Raw genomic sequence first — 23,005 nt, forward strand, 5'->3', positions numbered from 1 at the left:
GATTCAGTTGATGTAAACTTATCTTACATTATTATAAGTATCAAAATGTAAGTCTCTGAACATCAAAAGCTTCTGATGAGCTGGCCACAGAATATAGCCCACATTGCAATCTCAGACAAGCCTAGCGCCTGATGTTTCATTCCAACAGATTTTAACAGCTTCTTTCGTTCACTGTGACCCTCTCTGCCCTCAGCCACAAAAGGCACTATTCACATAGAAGCACTGCTGCACATGGTCCTAAGAGGCTGATGACCCAGACACTTTCAACACTGGGGAAACCCAGGGCTGATGCTGCACACACATTAATCAATACAGTGGAATTTTTTTAAAAGGGGGGGGGCGCTATTGCTGATACCCCAAATCAAAACAAGAGCTGAGAAATAAAGTGAGAGATTTTAAAACATTTGGAGGCCAGGAAAAGAGGGAAGTCCAAAGGAGGCTGGTAGTGTTGGGGAGCCTACTGGGCAGATGAGAGAGGTCTAAGGACCATTGAAGCAAACTCCAGACAAGAAGTAGCCAAAGGGGCTGGGGTTATGGCTTAGTTGGTAAAGTCTTGCCTAGCATGTGTGAGGCACTGAGTTCGAACCTCAGCACCACATAAAAATAAAAGTATTGTGTCCATCTACTATTTAAAAAAAAAAAGTAGTCAAAGGAACATCCTGCAAAGAATTGAGTACAGTACAAAGGAAATAAAATAATCATGGTCACATGGACCTGAATATCAGCAGAGAGTCTTCAAAAGAGATATTCTCATATTTGTATGTATTACTTTCCCTAGAACCTCAGTTCTAAAACAGTAGGAAATTCTCAAATACTGACATACTCTTCCTTCACTGGCAAGTTCCTACCCAGAAGTTCATCTGCTGAAACCTGTCAGTCTTAAAAGTGTGTTCAAATACCAACTCCTTCAGTAAGCCCTTCCCACACCCATATTCACCTGCAGGTTCCCCCAGCCTCCTACCCTTACCTCACCTTTGTCGTCTAGAACTTTTGCTTTATATCACTGATAATTCATTTCATGTGTCTCCCATTGAATCTTGGCCTCCAATGGGAAAGGAAGTACCCTTAGCCCTATTGTATGTATTGGTGTTAGGACTGGGCTTTGTAGACTAGGTACTTGAGGAATGAATGCACTTTCTTAAAATCCGGAAGATACTTTCTTTGTATGATATTCTTGTTGGAGAAAACTAAATTTTAAGGATTTATAAATTTACCCATAACAATCACCCTACAAGCCCTTGTAAATTGTAACCTCTCTTGATGTCTCATTGCTTTCCTCAAGTTCACATGAGAAGTTCAGAATATGATCGTAATCCTCAAAATCCTTATCATGGTCTGCAGGAGAAAATTTACAGTGTAAATGTAATATTGTTCTGACCTGAGCTCACAAGCACTGGTGTGAGAATCACTTCCAGGAGCTTAAAAGAGATTTCCTGAAATCTCAACATCCCCACCTACTGCTCCACCTGTCAATGAAAATTCTCATGCCTCATCATTAATGATAAAGTGAGTCAAACTGCATAAAAAACAAACAAAACACCAACAATAATTTACTAGGAACACCACTGCATCTGTATAGGGCTTGATATATCTGCTAATTCATTTGATTTTTTTTTCCATGAGTCTTGGCAGTAGAAAAAAAATAGAATAAGTATTTCAGAGATGAGGTCACTCAAAGTCCCTAAGATATGGTTTGCTCAAGAACGCAGAGCTAGAAAGAGGCTAGGATAGGTTTTGATGAAGGATTTGAGATTTCTTATCCAGATTTTGGCTCATTTTTACAAAGCTGACTTTCTTATCTAAGTGATTATCAGGCACAAGAAGGAAGGGGGACAGTAAAAGTGGAAAAGAAAGAATAGGCCATCCAGCTAGCTGGACAAGAGAGAGAGAGGAAGAGAGAGAGAAACAAGGGAGGGAATCAAGGGAAGAAGGGGAAGGAAGGAAGCTTCACTTTGGGTTAAAACAGGTAGTTAAATTTCCTGGAAAACAGGGGTCTTGACCTGTATTTTACAAGAGCACTAATCACAGTGAGACCACAAATTGAGATTTTCTGCGTCATCTGGGAGCGCAAGAGAAATGCGAATCCTCCCACGCTGCCTCAGACCTACTGAACCATAACCTCTGAGGGTGGGATTCCCCAGGTGGTTCCAATGCATGCCAGGTTCAAAAAGTGTGGGTGGAAAGTTAAAACAAAACCTAGGCAACTAGCAAGAAGGTAACAGACGTATACCAAAGAGGGAGAAAGTGACATTAACACTGAACCCATATCAGCAGAGAAGGGATAGAAGATGTGCTCAAGAGGAGGTCTCCTGTGAGGGAGTGGGTCTAAACAGTTCAGTGAGGTCACACAGGGGAGACAGTGCAGCATCGTAAGCACAAGGATGGACACTGAAGCTACCTGTACCCAGCGTGAGTCTGCAGGGCAGGAGGAGGAGTAGACAGAAGGAGCAAGAGTATCATCATAGATTCAGGCCTAGCATTGCAGACACCTTCACAGGCTTTTGAGAGTACTTCATTTCCTTCGTGGCGGATCACAAGTGCAGCAGACAGATAAGTAAGGAAAGGAACAAAGCAAATGTCCAAGATGTCAAACAACATGAGTGAGACACCTGGGATTCACTATCCTTATCTATAAGAGATGAATAATCCTGATGCAGGCGGATTGTTGAGGGACTAAGTGGGGTAATCCAAGATGGCAGTTCCTCACACCCTACCCTGCCTGAAGGAGGCACTCCATACAGTCCAACACAGGGTGAAAGAATGCCAAGGATACCGAGTCCTCTCTGGGGCCCACAGATAAATTATTGCTCTTAAAAGTGTTTCCTTCTAATATGTTCTCAGGGCTGCAGACTAGGGGACTTCTTGTGGTTGGTAACTATCATTCTTAGGCACATTCCATTTCAAAATCCGAGGCTCCTTCACTTCCTGCTTCTCGCTTTTACTTTGTAAAAGGGGCTGCAGGTCCTCGGGTTTGTAATCTTAGGCACAGCTTTCTTTCTAAATGACACATAACAATTTCAGTAGGCAAATGTGCTCTAACTTCTTTCAGAATGGGACTTTTGAGTGCCCTGAGAATGGATGTAATTCTGCCCTAAGGTGACCTGTGTTTAGAAGAAACACAACTTGTTGGAAAGTGAACACAAAATCTGCCCAGCTGGTTAGCTGAAGTGTATCTTCTAGAGTGTTTTTCTTAATTTCTTTCCTTCCTTCCTTCCTTCAATCCTCCTTTCTTGATACTACAGATTGAACCCAGGAGCACTGAACCACTGAGCAACATCTCTAGCCCTTTTTAATTTTTTTTTTTAATTTTCAGACAGGGTTTTGCTAAATTGTTAAGGCTGGCTTTGAACTTGCAATCCTCCTGCCTCAACTTCCAGAGCCGTTGGGATTACAGTCATGGACAGTGGTGCCAGACTCCTAGAATGTTTTCTAAGGGATGTTGACCAGAGTTGCTCAAAGGAAAAAAAACTCTCAAGGTCAGAGTCAGAGTAAACAAGATGACTGCTTTCCCACAGGACTTCCTAAAAGACTGAGCGTGCTAATGCATGCTGTCAGCACTAAGAGGGCGCCAAAGGATACAGCATTTTCCAGCTTATGTGGCTGCTCTGTCTAGAGTGGAACCCTCATGGACTAATATTTATGGATAATGCATTAAAACAGATGAGCTAAAGCATGATAAGGGTAAGAAGGTCTCTTCTATTTGCCCAGAGTTGAACTCCTGCAAGATATGAAAAGGCTTCTGCTATGCTTTCATCTTCCCATTTAGGACCTTCCTCGAGGTTTCCTTTCCTTGCACCACAAGCACCTTCCCTTCCCCATTCATCAATACGCACTGTTTGGGATAAGATTTGCTAAATGAAACAGCATTAGATGGGTACTTCTCCCACTGTTTACTCCCTTCCCTTAGAAAGAGTCTCCATTCATCAAAATCTCATAATGTTAAGGTCAACCCAACTGTCACTGCCATCCCCCTGGTGAAGCTTTCCTTCTTAAGTCCCTGTTCTCCATCCCAGTTAGAAGTAATTTGTGTGCTAACTCGACTTCACCAGTTGATTCACTCTCCCTAAAGCTTTCACACCTACCATCTTGTTTTAGTCTTCCAACACACAAGAAGACAGAACAAAAGGTGCCATTAATTATGATGATGTGCAGAGACAATATTGCTTAGTAGTTCAGAGAGTAGTTGCTGGAGAAAAAGTATCTGCGTTCAAATCCTGGTTTATCTGTTATGAACCATGCGGCCTTGGGTAAACTATATAACATTACTGGTTCTAATTTCTCACCTGTGAAATGGTGATAATTACAGTAACTTCCTCAAAGTTCGGTTGTAAGAATTGAGCTAATGATGCAAATACTCAGAAAAGTGTCGAACTCAGTAACCATGTAGTAAAAGTACCAGGAAGTTTAGAAGTGGCCATACCAGAATTTTCCAGAATGTCATCATTTTTTTCCTCAATATGCTATCTTCCATAAATCATTTTATCTATTCTCTGAATATTTATCATACTCATAGATGACCCAAATGTGACTCCAGGTCCCAGGAAACAGGCAAAAAGACAGTCAAGCTCCTGAATTCAAGGACTTTAAACACTAACAAGGAAGGGAGAAAAGGCAAAAAGAAATCAAAACAAACAATTGAGCTAACATGCTGGGTTTTGGTTTGTTCTGTCATACTTCTAGCCAAATAATCCATTATACTGTTCTACTTTGAACAAAACTATACACAGAACATTTTCTGTTTCATTGTAACTGTGTTTTTAGAGTTCAACATTTGTTTACAATATTTTGCCTGATTTCACCAATTTCTTCAAGCAGCAAACAAGGAATCATTCCTGGATTTTGTATAAATATTCAATATACATGGATTTTGGTTTAGCCCCCTCCCATAAACTCAGGTACATCCCTAGTGGCTGATGTATGACTTAGGGAAAGAATACTGCTGACTTGGCACTCAGCTGCTATATCTGAAATCAGTTTTTATGAGATTTGTTACTAGAGAATTTCACTCCAAGAAAGTGTTCGGTGTCATTCACAGAAGAACGGCATTCTTTTCTTTATGGATTTCAGCTATTCAAAGAGTTAGATCAAACTGATCCCACGGTCTGATTGCTGAGGAACTTTAAATATGATACTTTGGCATCTGGCAAAATAGCCAGAGTCTCTATCCCATTTTTTTATCCATTGTAAAATATTTTCTACAATTTTATTTTGTTATATTGATACTTACAGGCTTTGGGAGAGTATAGTAATACTCTTTTTTCCCTTGGACCATTTGTCATTCTTACAATTTCTGCCTTGATGTATAATGCACAACTTTTTCCTTTTCGAGTATCCACCATATCTGGGGATATACACAGGGATACATCATGCAAAGTGGATCTCAGGATACTGTGCTTATGGGGAAGAAGGGAGACACCAGAGAGTGTAAGTTCACGAATGAATTAAGATTTCAAATTGCAGGTGTTCACCCTCCTCTCCAAACTGGTTGAAACTCATTTGCGTATAATACTAAAGTGCATATACTCGACCAGAAGCAGATAAAAGACCTGCCAAAGCTTCTGTACTTTCCTGTCTCTACTTGTTCTAAATAATGGTCTTTAACGAACTGAAAATCTGCTAAGTTGTAAAGTCTATGAAAGCTAAAATGATAGGAAGGACAGATTAAAATCAAATTCAGATGAGGTCCCAGTAACTCTTGGCTCAAATTTCATTATAGAGAATCCTGACCACTAGAAGAACTCCCACAGAAGCCAGAACAGCCATGACCATCAGTACTGCCACCCACAGAAAAGTTGCCGGAAATCATCCAGAGTGAGAGTACAGACTCTGGATCAACAAGGACAGTGGTGACCAACTACCATCAGGCCAGGCAGTGGAACCTTTTGTTTAAATGAAATAGTATAAAATACTCTAACTTTTAACAAATCAATAGCAGAATTGCTGGGCTTGCCCAGAGCCCTCACTGCCCCCTGCACACACCCCATCATTGGAGGCTTCTCTGTGGCTTCTTAAAGCACAAGTTTACAAATTCTCTGACCTAATCTAATTTCACACTTAATAACTCTTCAGAAGAAACTGAGGCACACAGATTAAGTGTGGTCCATGGACAGACAGCTAGTAAACAACACAACCATAAATTTTCTTAAAAGAAACTGTGTTGCCTTTTCCCAAATATATAATATCTGTGTCCTAAAATTCAATCCTTTGAGAAGAATGAAGGAGTTGATATAATGAATGTGCCAAGCCAAACTCAAAAGCACATCCAAGGTCAGAGTGGGCACTAACAAATACAGACAGCTAAATGATACCCTGGGAAACCCAGCTCAGAGAAACACAAAACGTCCATTCTATAAGTCAAAGTTTCATGTGATGGTTCTGCAATGAAAACAGCAAAATTACAGTAGAGATTTTTTTTTAAGCTACTATACATAAATGTGTCAGGCACAAAATCAAACCACTCTAAAATGATGTGAAATCCATTCAGTTTTAAGCACAGAAAAACATAGCAGCATTTGTGTGAGGTGTGGGAGACACGTAACCTAAATGTGCTCCTTGGGTTAGTAACTTGAACTAAGAATTCAACAAAAAAGTGTGAGGAGCCTACCAGAGAGAGTGTTGAGCAAAAAAACATTGTGAGACACGTTTGATATAATAGTCATATGATTAACAAACTGTCACATCAAACTTTTCTGCAACGTGGGAACACTTTGACACTTCATATTTTTAAAACTGACATTTTGATTCATTACTGTAAATAGTACTTTGGGTTAAATATTGTGACAAGAAACAGATCATATATATATGTACATATATATGCACTCTATATATTATATGTGTATATTTTTTTCTAGCTCCATAACATTTTATAATATATGAAACCTTTTCCAGCATTAACAGTTTGGGCCAGTATGGAAACAGGCTATTTCACTCCTGAAGTACCCCTTTCTTTTGAAAGAAGGCAGATGGACTTCATTCCACAGAAAGTCTATGATGCAGAAGGATTTGAAGAGTAATGGGATGAGTTCTAAAGAGACTCTGAATAAGTTTGTAAACTCCCAGCAAGAGATTTTATAAAGATCATCTTAACTTACTACACTTGAGCTCCCAAAACCATTGTCCCAAACAGACATAAAATGCCCCCTTTTGTCTTCCAGGTGCTCCAAATCTACCTGGGAAACAGACACACATGTAAGAAATTCTAAAGAAAAGCAGATATGTTCCAAGCAAGAAAGGTGCCAAGGGGGGCTTTTTTTGCTTTTTACTTCTTTGTTTCCTTTTGCTTCTTTCTTTCTTTCTTTTGAACTATTTATAGTAAATAACATGCTCCCAGAACCACCACTGCACAGCAAAGTGATTCAATTGAATTAAGCAAACCATGGGTATCAATCAAAGCTGAAGAAATTTAGGAAGTGTATGAGATGCTCAGATTCCCAAGACAAACTTTCTTCTCAAAGGAAGTACATAGAGTTTGACTCTCATCTACTACCAACTGATACAATTTTCTAACTTTTTCCTTTACCTGAAACTATAAAATAAAACATAAAATATCTAACTCTTCCTCAAATAATAATTTTTCTCTTTGTTAATTCCAAAGTTATTATGTACTTCCAAATTGTGAAAACTATGAATAGACCATCATCTGAACACATACACACACACATAAGCGCACACGCACTCACGCGCACGCACACACACACACAAAATATAAAAATAGATCCACATGCATATTTGTCTTTGGTATTCAACTTTCTATCTGGACACCATACCATTATTATTCAACTCATCCTCCTTCTTAAACACCTGGAAAGATACAAAAAGGAAACAACATGAGATCTATAAATAACAAGATATAATACTTACTACAGATCAGCTTTGCCTCTGCACTGAAATTTAAATGAGGCAATGGTGTTCTGAGTACATACAGCAAGAAAGAAGACTGATCCACACTTGTGATTTTTTTTTCAGAAAACGTAAAAATGTTATCAAACTCAATGAATCCTATAGAATTTAGGAAAGCATCATGGGCATTCTCTAATCAATATGGAAAACATTGAGAAAAACTTACAAAAACAGAAATATTCAAAAATCTGGATTTTAGTGGTAACATTCAAAAATTCCTTCATCTGCAAGGGGAAACACTGGGAATGATATTGGCCAAATTATACATTATATTGTATACATGTATGAATAGGTAACAAATCCCACTATTATGAACAACTAGAATGCATCAATAAAAAAAATACAGACAAAAATTCTGCATCCTTTTTTATAATAAAAAAAAATGGTGAATTTGTTCTTCACTCAGTCAAGTCATCTAGGACAGACAACCCTTTCCTCCATATTCTGTCAGTACCCCAATTTGTTAAATGTTAAAGGACTCTTGCAAACTATTTCAAAGCTTATTTCAAATTTAAAAAGAAAGAAAGGCAGTATTTCCCACCCCCACCCCCTGGCTTACTGGAAAACTAAATCAGCTAAAGTGTTGCCCAAAGCATAATAAATTACTCTTTGAACCCTAGGCCTTATAATTATTTCCCCAAACACTTAAGGGGATATGTTACAACCTAAAAAGGCTGGAGACTTCTTGCTAGGAGCCTGAACCACTTGCAAGGAATAAGGCCTCTTTGGTACATCCTGGGGAGGAGCAAAAGTAAAATTACAATATTTGTAGACAGAATATCTAGACCCAAATCAATTCTCTAGCACATATTACTGGAGGTGAATTTGAACAGGTCACCTGACTTCCATATTTTCACTGCAAAATGAGGATAATAAAAGCATATTAATTTTTATGGAAATTAGATAAGAACATACAAAATCTTAACAATCTACATTGGTGAGAACAATTAATTAGACAACTTTCACCAGCAATTAATAACAATTTTTGAGAGGTCACCTGTAATCCAAATAAGTTCAACTCAGCTAAAATTTACTAGATGCTCAATCTTTGTGTTTAGGTCTCTGCCATGTGCCATGATTGATAGACAAAAAGGAAAGGAAAAAAGGAAGGAGGAAGATTCTTCTGTCTTCTAGGACTTTATGGAGAAAACAGTATTTCACATATGAATTCTTAGAATAATACTTACCATTATATAAAAAATATAAAAATAATAGTAATAAAGTATGGTACTGACAATGAATGGCTATACTGGGAGTTTTAAGTGAGCTCTTATGTGACGGAAAGAAAGCATCCAGAGCAACAGAGAGCATGACATTATCTTCCCTGCCCTGCAAGCATCCACTGGACCTGTGGGATCTGATGGAAGAGTTCTGCCTAGGAAGGCATTGCAAATGGGCACTGAGTGCTGACTGGCACCTCAGGCACTTACTGGGTGTCTTACTCCTTGCGTCAGCTGTTTTGTGTTGCTCTAACAGAATTCATAATATCGGGTCATTTATAAAAAGTCTGTGAACTCCAAGAGCACAGCACTGGCATCTGGCCAGGGCCGCATCATCCCATGGTAGAAGGTGGAAGGTAAGAGAGGAAGAAAGCAAGAGGAGGCTAAACTCATCTTTATAGTAAGTCTGTTCTTGAGATAACTCATGCACTCCCCCAACAACAGCATTGTACAGTGATGGCAGAACCTTCTCAACCCAGTCCCTCTGATCAGGCTCTACTTACCAACTTTTGCATTGGGGGTTAAGATTCCAAAGCATGAACTTTGGGGGACACAGAAACATACCATTCCCCCTCATATCCTCATTCCTTATTCTGTGCTGGGTTACTCTCCCTTTTCTCATCTTCTATTCCTGGGAACAGCATAATCCTTGGGCCTGATCCAGTCACAGCCTTCATGGCTAAGAGGGCACTCAGGCATGGGTCAGTGCAATACAATAGGAATAGCACCAGGCTAAGAATCAGGAGATCTGGGTTCCTGTCCCAGCCTTGTTTCTATTTCACTCTGTGACCTTGAGCAAATCACTTCCACTCAATGGACCATAGTATCCTCACACATCCAGTGAGAGTAAGAACATTTAACAGCCCTTCTTGCTCCTAAATGTTCCATGTCTGCATCCTACAGTTTCCAAGTAACAACTGAGGGCTCACCAGTCACACAGATCCTGAGGAGACTCTGACATGACCACATCAACGGTTTCTATTGTGGGGAAGGTCAGGGACTCCTTCAGAAAATAGCTGATCTAAACAGAGCCCAGAGAGTGTCATGGCAACACTGCTCGCAAGCTGCCAGAGGTAGGGAGGAGAAGCAGCCAGTACGTGTGTGCAGCTGCCACATTTCAGAGCAGCACTCAAACCTCGTTAATATCAGCTTGCTTAATACCGAGTCCCATAGATCATAAGCTATTTTTACTGTGTATTTAACAGATTTGTGGATCATCTTCCCTGCCAACTCTTTTATGGCCCAGTCCAGAGGAGAGTCTTCAAGACCTTAGGCCACCAGGGTTAACACAGGAGAAGGAAGAAGGAGGAGCAGCAAAAGAAATACAAGAAAAATAAATAGCGGGGGTGGGGGAAGATTCTCATTGGGGTCAAGCCTAGCTAGGAAAGGAGAGAGAGTAAGATATAAGAAGAGCAACTGAGAGCTAATACTAATAATAGGGACCTAAGTCCCAGATCTCCAGAGATTCAGAGATGCATGTATGGAGAAGAGGGTTGGGGAATTGAGTCCCCTGTTTACCCAGGTGACCACAGGTCTCAGTATGGATCATAATCTCTGCCTGTTTTCATTAGTCTCCACCATCCAAGCCTCTCAAAATACTCCTACATGCCATTCTGCAGTGCCCTGAACCAAGATTGTAGGAGAGAAGGATCTATCCACTATATTGAGTTTTACCAAGCTTACAGGTAAGAGTTTTGTTAAATGTCCTCTTAACAAACCACCTGTCTCTCTCATATAGGGATGGGAATCCTACCTTTTGACAGTTGACCAAGCTAAACTCTGGCAAAGTACCCAGCACAGGGCCTGTCACGTAGTAGACAGCCAGTGAGTGTCTGCTGACTTCTATCTGCTTAATACAGCACCAGTGCCACCTGGACCACATTATTACTAATGGTCTTCATGACAAATAGAGTACAGCCAAGATCTGCTGGTAGGGAGAGACTCGAGCACCAATCATCTCTCTAATGTTTGATCAGATATGAGCACCATTCTCAGACCTGCTACTAATTTAGGTAAGTAGGGTAAGTCATTTCTTCTCTGGGAGGGCGGCTGGACTACACTGTGTTTTTAAGTCCCTTTCCAGTTCTGAAGGCCTACAAGCCTATACATCATATATCTATTTCAGAACAAGCAATAAACAGAGGGAAAAAAAACTGTTGAAGAACATGGACATGTGCTCCTTCATTGAACACTGTGCCCAGAGCATTGTGCCAGAGAAATCAGAGCAGCAGAAAATGAAAAGGTGGCAATACAAAATAAAATTCGAGCCAGGTGCACAGGAAACACCTATAGTCTTGGTATTGGGGACATTAAAATAGAAGAATCATTTGTGCCCAGAAGTTGGAAGACAGTCTGGGCAACATAGTAAGAACAAATGTAAAAAGAAAAAGGAAAAGGAAACGAAAAAGAAAGAAAGCCAAGACTGGATTCAGAAACAAGCTTGGCAAAGAAGATTTCCCTTGGAGGAGGGTAGTGCTGGTCTTTCAGACAAGGAATCGAGGACCATAAAAACATCAAGGAGGGAAATGCATAACATATAAGTTGGCTTTCTATAGCAGAAGAGTCCTCAATCCTGGGATAGATGGGTCTCTTACAAATCCCATATCTTGAAAAACTTTAACACTCCATGTTTCATACAGTAAATATTAGAGCAATGTCTACCCCACCCACCCACCATTGGCATACCCTGTGGGTAGTAAGAGGAGCACTGACATAGGAATAGGCAGTAGTGTTCTGGGCCTTGCTCTGTCACTGCTATTCAATTGTCAGGTTCAGCTAAGTGACTTATCTGCCTGAGGACAAGAGTTCTTGTAGAACTCTAGCCAGAGATCTTGAGACTTTTTGAGAACCATCTGTCCACAGCTCACATGCTACAGATGAAAAGACGGAAGTCCACCAGAAATGAAGTGATTGTTCTCAAGTACACAATTCAGTGAACTATGCCTAATTCTCTGAATTATGCCTGATATTCTCCTGTTGCTGGATCCTGCCTCAAATAGATTCTCTCTTACCTTCTTAAGATTTATTCTTCAACTCCAGGTAATGTCTTATCAAAACCTATGTAAATATGTTTCAAAGCCAATTCCAGTCACTGGTTCTATAAGAAACCTCCATGAAGAAAGAGTTCTCCAAAGTCTCTTGCTCCCCAAGTGCATTATTAGCTCACACATTATACTGGGTCCTGACTGACCCTGGATCAAACTCACAGCCATATACCTGCCAGCTCCCTCCTTCAACTTCTCAGCAAGCTAAATTGATTGTAGGCCCTAAGTAAAAGCTTATGAAGTCAGCTTGATACAGAACCTTGGTTTTCTGACACTCAGCCAGGAACCTCCTCAAACATATCATATTGCACTGTGTGCGGTGGCACACTCCTACAATCCCAGTAACTCGGGAGGCTGAGGCAAGAGGATCGCAAGTTCAAACCCAGCCTCAGCAAAAGTGAGGCACTAAGCAACTCCGTGAGACCCTGTCTCTAAATAAAATACAAAATAGGGCTGAGGATGTGGCTCAGTGGCTGAGTGATCTGTAGTTCAATCCCCAGTAACCCCCACCGAAAAAAAAAATCATTTTGCCTCTGATCATTACAAAAAAAGCCAAATCATTTCAATCACCTTCAAATCCATCAAGCTTTTCATCAGACTGACCAAATACACAGAAAAAGAGAAGGGATGTAAAGAAAGAAGAAGATGAACAAAGGGAATGGACTACAAATTGGATCAACAGCCAAGCCCTTGAACTAAGGAGCACTGGCATCATCATTCCAATTTTACAAGAAAGATATCTGCACATGGAGCTTCAGTGGTGGGCTGCACAGAGTTCCTGATGAAGCAAGGAGGTCCTAGTTCTTCTTTCTCTTAGGATTCTGCTTTTACCACTGCATAGATGGACTCTAACTTCAGCCGGACAGGACCATTCTGTCCACTACAGAAGAAAAGAGACATCTGGAAGGAAGACCCATGGTAGTTACTAATAGCAAAGGTTTTATACTGAGTAGACACTCACGTGGGAATGTCTGAGCACAAGCACGGTAGAAAGATTTATGAGGCAGAGCTGTGGAACTCTAGAGGCAACCCAAGGCACACATCAGATAGGAATTTTGTAAAAAAAAAAAAAAATTCTCCAAACACATGAAGACTGAGATGCCAGCACACGTAGCGATGGCCCCAGCCAGAAAGCAAAGGCATATTGGCACCACTGTAATTTGTCCATCCACCAATATGCTTCCCCAAAAAACACCCATATGCTTTCTTTTAGCTTCCATATGCTTTTTAAGCAAGGAAACTAAAATATTTCATTAGTTTTGAGTAATTAATAATTACTTATCTCACAATAGTCACCCTCATTAAAAAACGAAAATAACTGATTAAGCTGCAGGATCCTGGCTTTCAGCTCAAGCTCCTTTTAATTTTTTTTTTTTTTATTAATTCTTCCCCTCTAGGAATTGAGTAATAGAGTAAAACAGCCAGTGTTGAAATATTCACACTATGGGGAAGGCAGAGTTATCATACACACAGCCCAGCATTCCTCTTGCCTGAGACACTGTGATTTAATAAAAAGAACATGGACTTTGGGATAGGAAAGACTTGGAATCCAATCAGGTTTGACCCCTTGTGAATAGTACTTCTGAGGAAATGAAGGGCGTTGAAAAGATAAAGCCTGCTGGATCCCTTCAAGCTGGTCCTCGGTTATTCCCTGGGAGTGATCCCCAGGGTTCCCTGCTGCTATCTGAAGGTCTGGGTGCTGCATGCCCCAAGAATGCAGGCAGAGTGCCAGTCATTGTCAGCAGGTCATGGCCAAGATCCTTGAAATTGGTCTCAGGCCTACAGGAATGCTTCTTAGACTCTAATGAGCATGTGAACTACCTGGGGATCTTGTTAAAACACAGATTCTAACTCAGGATGTCTGGAGTATGGCCCGAGATCTGCATTTCTAACAAGCTCCAAAATGCTATTGATGTCCATGGTCCTAAGACAGAAAGAACTGTGAGAAGCAAAAGCCTAAGAACTGTCATGATGAGGTTAGGAAACAAATTCTGTAAATAATAAGATAATTGTTTCTGTCTCATTGGGCTTTGATAAGGACTACTAATAACGTGGACAATGTGTTCTCTCTTTTCTGTCTCTGTGACCAACGTACCTGAGAGGAACAATTTAGAAGAGGAAAGGTTTATTTTGGCTCATGGTTTCACATTCAATCCAGGGTCAGCCAGTTACAATGATCTGGACCTCAGGTGAGACAGCACCTCATGGAGGAAGGCATGGAAGAGCAAAGCTGATTACCTCCTGGCAACGCGTCCGCCAGGAAGCAGAGAGAAGACTGGGGTTGGGGGAGAAGATAAACCCTTCTAAGATTCACAGCCCAGTTTCCTTCCTCTAATTAGGCTCCAACTCCCAGTAATTCATTCAGCCATCAATAGATCAAACCACTTAAAGTCTTCATAATCCCATCATTTCCATTTCCCAAAAACCCCACCAAAAAACACGTAAGACTTTGGAAGCATTCTAAGAACCTCACCATGACAGGCAATAATACCTCTGTGTACTGAACAACACAAAGGTATTTCATTTATCCTCATAATCACTTTATCAATAGGATATGATTTCCATTTTACAAACAACAAAGCCGAGACCCCCAAGTTATCATAAACATTGTGTTAGGCCATGTAGGTAATAACGGTGGGTTCCAAATCCAGGTATATCAGCCTATCAGTGACAGTATGTGACAATGGAAGTCAGAAACTGTAAGTCAGTATTACTGTAGTGCTGACATGAAGTCTGGTTCTTGTTCTGTCATTACTCCCAGGGAGTCATTAAACTGCTTCCTGAATTTTGGTTATGCCCCCATCAGACTCCACTTCCCCATCTGTAAGGTGAGGTGTTCCTCCTGACAAGCTCTGAGGCCTCTGCCATCCCCAACACTGATTTTCACTCTCCTGGCTCCCACATGTGCTCGAAGAGGATCACCAGCACTAAGTTTTAGCTGTCCACATGTGGCAGTCATTACAATTTGGCAGAATCCACATTCTAGCTGCTCACATCTGCATTTGTGCTGATGTAGGCATGGTCAGAAATCTATCTCTGTTAAAGTCCCACACTCAATATAACAGAGAAAAAACAACAATAGATTCCCCAGAGCCCTGAAATTCCAATTCCGTCAATAACTCCAAGTATGATCAGGGCACTAGGATCCCAATTATCCTTTGTCTGCTCATCCCACTTACTGAGGCAACTAACCTGATGGAAGTTTGAAAAACAGGAGAAACTATGAGTTGTTTATAGTGCATTTATATAACTTTTGACATTTTTTTTAAATTTGGCCTTAAGGTTTGGATAAGAATTTAATTACTGAATTATCATATAAGTGATTCAGAAAGTGTGATCTTGTCCCTCACCAAACTCCCACAGCACACAATCACTGTATTCCTCTGGGGCCCATTTACCATTTTCTACCAGAGATTTCCATGGTTTATGAACTTGCTTCATCGTCCTTATTCATATTCAGTGTTATCTCTGAAGACAGTCACGTATTTTGAAGCAGATCTAGATTTAAACTCAAACTTTGCACTTTATTAACTGTACAACTCTGAGCAAATTATTCAACCTGAGTTTGGTTTCCTTGCACAAAAAAAAAGGGAGGAAATAACTTTCCATTTTATAAACTTAAATAAAATAATGTAAGGTATTAAAAGTAACTAACACTTAGCAGATTCTGAGTTCAAAGTTCATTTGAGTGAAAGAATGAATTAATTAATGAATCAGTAAGATTTTCTGTATGAAAATATCACTTAACAGTTGACAACGTGTAAATTTCCAGAGTCATTCTAAGCCAGACTGAGAACAAGAGCAGAACAATAGGTGAACTGTGGGAAAAATCCAACAGCTAAAGGAAATGGGTGCCAACCACATGTCATCTCAGACTTCTCATGCAGAAAACATTTTTTGCCTACCCTAGAACTCATGTATGGCCTTCAGAGTTAGCTATAAAACTCCTGGAATTGTGGCTAGTATTCTTCGCAGATACACTGGGGGTTTTGTTGTTTTCTTAAGATAGTTCACAGGTTCATCTGAGTATCCCAAACTTCCATAATGTTCCCCCTACCCCAAACATAAGTGTGTGTAGGCATGTGTACACACACATACACACACAGAGAAATCAGAAACTACTGCCTTAAGCAAGCAGGAAGGAGCCTATCAATTGGAAGGCAAAAGTTCATTTACTAACAAGTCTGATGGATGCAAAAATGGGCAATAGAAGCTCTAATGAGAACCACACCACTTCTAATTCACACACTCTTCCAATTCAAGACATGGCATGGTTGCAACCTTGCTGTGAGGGCTTAAAGGCATCTATCTGAGACTCATGACAATCAGAGCTTGGATGACCTTTGACATCCTCTCCTCCACCCACCAACACCCAAACCACGGATGGAGAAAGTGAGGCTCAGAGAAAGGCCAGGCCTTCACTGAAGTCACAGCAAATTAATTAAAGCCAGGTTTTGAACCTTAGACTCTGTACCATGTGGTTCATACATGTATTCATCCAGTAATCTTTATCTTACGAATAATTAGTATTCTTTTCTCTGGACCTTGAAGTCCCATGAAAATAAGGGTTTAGTTTTGATAACAATTTACCAGCTGCTTCTCAGCCCAAGGCAGCAAGAAGGTGTGAAAAGTGTGATACACTACTATAAATCCTGGGTGGCCCCAACAATTGGCAATACTGGCACTGAATTCCATATCAGTGTGTGGGTCTTACTCTCCTATCTTCTTGTATAACAATCTCTCATCTGTCTTCTTTTTATTAATGTTTCCAAAGACGTGCAGTCCACAGCCATCTGACAGTTCATCCTCAGCTTCGTATAATACATTGGATCAGAAAAGGACAGGAGGAAGGTGGCGGAGATGTTTGTGAGGTCAGAGCCAAATAACCTCCTAGAGGAAAGTCTACAAGGAGACCCACATTCTACTTATCAACACAGAGTGCAAAAGCCAGCCCCAAATCTCAGTGCCTCAGCTGTATGGAATGAATGAAGATGCTTCAAGTCCATTTATGCTTCAAAGGACATCTCACATTAACCTTGAGATTGGTTTTGTCTGAAAGACATGACCCTATAAATATTGGGAAGAGAAAGAGCAATTTAAAGGAAGAGATTTCTCAACTAAAGCAAAGATACAATTATGAAGTGAAAAGAAGAAACCACAGCCCAGGACTGGCGACCACCCCTTAGACAAATTGGATTCCAGCCCCGACCCCAAAATCTCCACCTCTGAAATGGAAAAATTGGTTAGATTGAGTCTTGAAGTCCCCTCTGGCTTTAATGTTTTGACACTTCCTTACAGGTCCAATTATTCACCCTAGAATAGTGAAACAACAGAAGAGGAACCTCCTCCTCCTCCTAATGGTGTTAACAGCAGTGCTGGTACCAGGTCCTCTGAAAACAAAGCCTCGAATAATATCATAGAGAGGAAAAGGTGAGTTTACTCTGCTTTCTAGCTTGAAATTAGCTGACACTGGAACTAGAGGACAACCGGGGTATAAACAACAAATGAAGGGACATATACCCTTCAAATCACTAAGTGCTTTTGTAGTACATCAAAGAAATAAAACTTAAACAGAAGAATATTTTCACACAGAGCTCGGGAATAGTCATTGGATTTGGGAAACGTGGCAGCAGAGGGGAGAAGGGACTGACAAGGAAATAAAATAATAGAAAATAGAACATTTAACTAGAAGAAATGCCATGGTCAAGTGGATCAGCTCTGTATATTGTTAGATGCTGAAACAGACCTCAGGGAGGAAGACTTGCCCAAGGAGACCATCACTGACAACAGGGCTTGGATTAGAAGCAGCTTCTCAGGGTTTCTGACACATAAAACATTGATTCAATCTCAAAAACAATGAGATTCTATCCAAGGTAACTAAAGAGGTAAGTTCATTTCTAACTACTGCCCCTGCCTTCCCTTCAAAATAAATTAAGAAATAAATAATTGTCTTTAAGGCAGATGAGGGCTGTTTCCCCAAAACTACAATAAACAATTCACTCTGGCAATCTAGAGAGGCACATGAGAATTAATTAGCTATTATTCATCCTTGTTAATGAATCACCCTGTGGAAATAAGGGGAAAATCAACAGTCTAGAGGAGTCCAGAAGCCTGTCCTTGTTCTAGAACAGATCTTGCCTATTAAAGAAAATGAGGTATCAACTCTAAATAGTAAACAGGGTATACCATTTCAGATTCCATGGAGTACAGCTTTAAATAGATTTGGTTTGGAAATGGGACAGGGAACACAAACGACGCAGTTAGTAGATCAACACTGTAAACAGAGAAAAACAATGATTATACTCTTTAAGTGGTTACCTGTTGACACCTCTACTGTCAGGCCTAATGATTTATTTAAACTGTTATTCTTTCTCCACGACTGCCACTGATGTCATTAATTACCACAGATTATTCTATATTTCCACAATATGCCCCCAGAACATTTACCTCCCCACCTTTCTCAGCCTATTTGAGAAGTTTCTATCCTTCCTTCCTGACCAGCTCCTACCTCCAAAAGATACATTTGAGATTCACGGGTAGATAGATAAATGGGTGAGTGGGGGAATTGGCCAGACAGACAAAATTCCTCTCTTTCAAGCAGATTTTGGAATATTTCATGGCTTGCTTAAGACACCTTTTGTAGTTTCAAGATGGACTTCAGTGGAGAAAGGGGACAGAGTTAACCATTTTTCAAAGTTTATCCTATTCACATTTAACAGCTAGCATCTGGAGGAAGGATCTGCAGTTTCTAAACGAACAAGCTCTGCCTGTGAGAGCTAACAAAACTGTGAACAGAGATGCCTACAGGACATTCTTTTCTGATATATTTGTCTGTGAAAATAATGCATTGAAAAGGAGTTTTTGCAGGGACATTTTGTGGATTACACGGAGACTAAAAGATTGGGCAAAAAATATTCTTTAATTTTTGTCTATACCTTCTTCTTAATAATACTCTCTTTTGTAGGCATGAGGGAATAAAAAATCTAAAACCACAAGTGGGTGCTATGTCTGATTTAATTATAGAAGTTTCCCAGTCCATACACCATCCACCTGTTTGTATATGGTATGTTATTTTTTTAAATATATAATGAATGTTAGCTTTGAAAATTGCATTAACCTAACACCATAATTCCCACTCGATTCCAAATTGCTAAGTCCTACAATTGGGGAAAACCACTTATGGGGAAAAACCAACCAACCTCAGATTTTCCAGAGGCCTATGCAACTAAACTCATATATTTGCAGTTCAAGGTCATGGATTGATATATATCCAAGACATGAACAACATATTAAGGAGAACTAATCTTTAAAAAACATGAAATGATGATATTACCTCTTCCACCAAGTTCATTCTAACTACATTAAGCAACATCCTGTTGACTACTTCTCCTTTTCTTTAAGACTTCTAAAAAAAATTACACAGGAGAGCTCACTAGGAGGTGCAGCTATCAGCAAGTTAGCTGCAAGAGAAAAAAAAAATCACACTGCAAATCATACAACTATGACACTTCTTTAAAAATGATTTCCTGACACTGATCTCCATTTCTTGGCAAACTCAGGATCAATGCATTCATGTGCCAAAGGCCTACCTCCCTTGCATGGGTCCCCAGTAAAGTGGTATGCCATTTAATGGGTCCTGGGCTTCAAAAGACTTTAACTCATAATCTGTGTGCTTGGGATTTTGTTGCTGTTTTTATTGCAACATTGGATTATATTTTTTTGAGATGATTTGTTGGGCAGATAGAATATTCTTTGGTCCCATCAGAGACAGGTAATTATGATATCGTAATATTGTGAAAAATACATTTGATGAAGGGCGAGGAGACTAAGTGAAAAGTTCTCCTGCCACATACTAACTGCAGATGCCATAAAACAATAAGAACATTCTAGTATACAACATATTACACATAATTAAATACTCATTGAATCTGAATCATGATTATCCAGATAACCATGCTTTTAGTATTGAACCTTAAGATGTAGGAATTTTAAAAGAAAATTAATTAGGAAGACATAAATGGAAGGCAGGTCACTGTCTTGGACATCAACCTTGTGCATTATTGGCCCTGATGCCTCTGAGCCTTTGTTTTCTGAGCAAGAAGTCACCATGCCTCTCTTACCTCAAGCAGGTGACTCTTGAAGCAGACAGCAGACAGGAGGTTCAGCCAACCGAAGTGCTAGTGCCTGTCAATGAAGTAGGTAGAAGTTACTCTTGAGCTCTCAGTATATTTCTCTTCATCAATAATCATAACCTCTCATATCTGCACAGCAGTTTCTTGTTGTGCAAAACATTTCCACATTCATTTTCTCATTTCACACCACAGCAACTGATGAAGAAACACAAAGGGATTATTCTATTCTAAATGAGGGAACAAGAAGGGACAGAAAGGAGGAGAGGAAACTAACATCTCTCACATAATTAACTCCACAAATAGTGTGTGAAATGGCCTTTACTGCACAACATTTACAGATGTGGAAACTTAAGTTCAGAAAAAGTGCGTTAACTTACCCACCATTGCACAGTACTTAGAACATGGCAGAGTGGGAATTTGAAACCAGGGGTTCTGCTTGCTGGTTCAGTGATCTATCTTTTCCAAAAATCTTAGCTTTTACTATGTTATGTGGATGGGAAAAATCCAAACAACTCATTGATTTGGTCCATAAGGCTTGGTATAGCACCGAGCATCAATGTCCTCACATGTAAATTAGGTTTATAATATGTAATTCACAGACGAAATTGCCCTGTGTTAAACTTTTTCTGGAGAGTTTTCCTCCATCATTCCTTATCTATAAAGGTAGTATACAAAATGATGACATTTTCCCAATGTTTATATGATTAAAATATAATGTTATAAGCACACGATGATGGAAATTGTCTCTGGGTTGGGTATTTCTTGAATTCACGCGCGCCTTGTGTTTTTAAACATATCATATTACTGTCAATTTCACATGACCTCACCTAACAACAAAAAGCACAAAGATTTTTTGTTCTGAAAGACAAAACATCCAAAACAAACAAACAAACAAATCAAATGTCCCCTCAACCCCCAAAAAGCAAGAGTCACAGCTTCAGGTGAAAGACCCACTGATGAATCACACATCATGTTAATATTTGTGCCTATAACTATGCCTTAGGTTCAGAGATGGAGACTCCAACAGAATGGCAAGAACAAAGTTGAACATATCAATTTATTGAAAAGCATAAGACCTCTGGGAAGTTTTATTAAAATGTCCAATTTTCCTAAAGTATTCATGATTAAGAAAAGAATATGTTTGATAAGATGTCCTGTAAGAAACTCATAATCTGCTACCAGAAGCTAAACAGTAATCACCTTTTAACATTATATTTTATTTTATAGTTTGGTAAATATTGCATATGGTCCTTATGAATCAAATCATCCTTACTATGTAACACCAATGAGTACCCCAATTGTACATCTGTGGTCCAACCAGAAGGTGACACATTACTAAGCTGAGATAGAAGGAAGGATCCAAGCAGGGTTACCATAACCACTTTCTCAGATCTCCCCAATGAAGTTTCATAGATGCAACATCTCAGGCAAAGTGTCGAAACACAAGTCATAAAACAACAAGAGTCTGCACCAGTGAGTTTTTATGAAGAAGCCTCCATCAATAAATCACATCTTAAGTAGGGAAAATGCTCAAGTCTCCCAGCGATGAACTTCTTCACATGGTTTCAGCCTCATGTGTCCTCAGTAGCTCCTGGGTATTTCATAATGTGATAAAATTCTCCATAACCCATAAAAACATCTGGGACACTTGGCAAATCCCAACCTATCCTCTCAGTAATGAAGTCAGATATCCTCAGCTGCCTCTGTACACTACAGGACTGCTGACCAGACCTGGCATGGCTGCAGCCCTTGTCAAATCACCTTCCTCTCCAAGGAAAATATTCTCACCTCCAGAAGTGATTTCAGCCAAAAATAACCAAACTTGCAAAAGTTCAACCTATTAATTGGAATCCATGCAAAGCAAAACTCATGAAACCCTAGTTGAGACTGCTAGAGGATTATTAATAATATCTGTTGTATTTTATAAAACAAAGGGCATAATACATGAAGCTCAGACAAAAGAGAGAAAGAGAGAAGCAAGAGAAATGACAGGGAGTAAAGAAAAAGGAGAAAGGAAATGAAGAACAAAGTAAGTGTAGAAAGCAGAGAGACCTGTTTTTTCACAAACCATGGTATCTTGAATCGATCACCACACCCCATGAAAGACAAGTTTTCTGCAGCATAACCTTTAGCCTGATGATCCTAATATAATGAACAAAAGGTCTAAGTGGCATTACACCAGCATAAAGATAACTCACAATGTGTGATATTTTAAGTGCTGTAATATAGCTGAGCAATAAGACAGAGCCCTGTAAAAACTTCCATTACAGCCAATAAACTGGAAACCTTCTAACTCTGCTATCTCAGATGTTCTTCCTTGATGGGGTATTAATATGAATACAACAGTGGGGTGGAAAATTAAGGACCTGTGTTCTGGTTTTAGCCCTAAAATTCCCAAATATTTTGAATCTAAGTTGTATGAAATGTACATTTTTGTGTTTCTCTCATCATAGGTCTTGACCATGTTATCACTAAACCACAGTGGAAAGACCAAGAATTATTTTATCTAGCTTTTGTGCATTTTCCTATGTTTTCCATGGAAGTAGTAGCAGGAGAATTACTTAGTCTAAGATTTGTTTAAATTAGATAGTGCCATAATTTTAAACCTGGAAGTCTGACCCCACAGAAGCAATCAAAATTTTAGGTTAATAAACAGGCAGATATTAGGTTAATACACAGGCATTATAAGAAAATATGGAATGTCCTCCAC

The 23,005-nt window shown here is 39.6% G+C and overlaps 1 protein-coding gene across 17 annotated transcripts in view; it reads right to left on the reverse strand.

Moving 5' to 3' along the window:
• The window catches only part of Lpp (LIM domain containing preferred translocation partner in lipoma), a 663,875-nt gene that overhangs the window by 478,966 nt on the left and 161,904 nt on the right, over positions 1 to 23,005 (reverse strand). For 11 of the 17 annotated variants that reach the window (XM_046462626.2, XM_058585070.1, XM_058585069.1 and 8 more), the window contains one exon: positions 20,284 to 20,347. The exons of the other annotated variants lie outside the window; for them this stretch is intronic. The gene's annotated coding sequence lies outside the window, so the exon portion shown is untranslated. The remainder of the gene's footprint in view (positions 1 to 20,283; positions 20,348 to 23,005) is intronic. 17 annotated transcript variants of the gene reach the window in all.

This window comes from Marmota monax, unplaced genomic scaffold (assembly GCF_021218885.2).
Source record: "Marmota monax isolate L192 unplaced genomic scaffold, Marmota_monax_Labrador192_F-V1.1 WCK01_AAM20220418_F8-fsc00100, whole genome shotgun sequence".
NCBI lineage: Eukaryota > Metazoa > Chordata > Mammalia > Rodentia > Sciuridae > Marmota > Marmota monax.